Below are 254 nucleotides of genomic sequence, written 5' to 3'. Positions count from 1 at the left end.
CAGGCAATCCTTCCCCCGTAGCGTCCTGAGTAGCTGGGACTGTAGGCGTGCACCTCCACACCCAGCTAATTTTTTGATTTTTTTTTTGTAGAGACAAGGTCTCGCTGTGTTGCCTGGGCTGGTCTTGAATTCCTGGGCTCAAACAGTCCTTTTGCCTGGGATTACAGGTGTGACCCATCGCTCCTGGCTGAGTATTTCATATGAACTGAATCATACAATATATGATATGTGTGACTGCCTTCTTTCATTTAGCA

The sequence above is a fragment of the Carlito syrichta genome, unplaced genomic scaffold (assembly GCF_000164805.1).
Source record: "Carlito syrichta isolate Samal-C Ts95f unplaced genomic scaffold, Tarsius_syrichta-2.0.1 Scaffold302319, whole genome shotgun sequence".
NCBI classification, from domain to species: domain Eukaryota; kingdom Metazoa; phylum Chordata; class Mammalia; order Primates; family Tarsiidae; genus Carlito; species Carlito syrichta.
Note: the sequence above shows the minus strand (reverse complement) of the source record.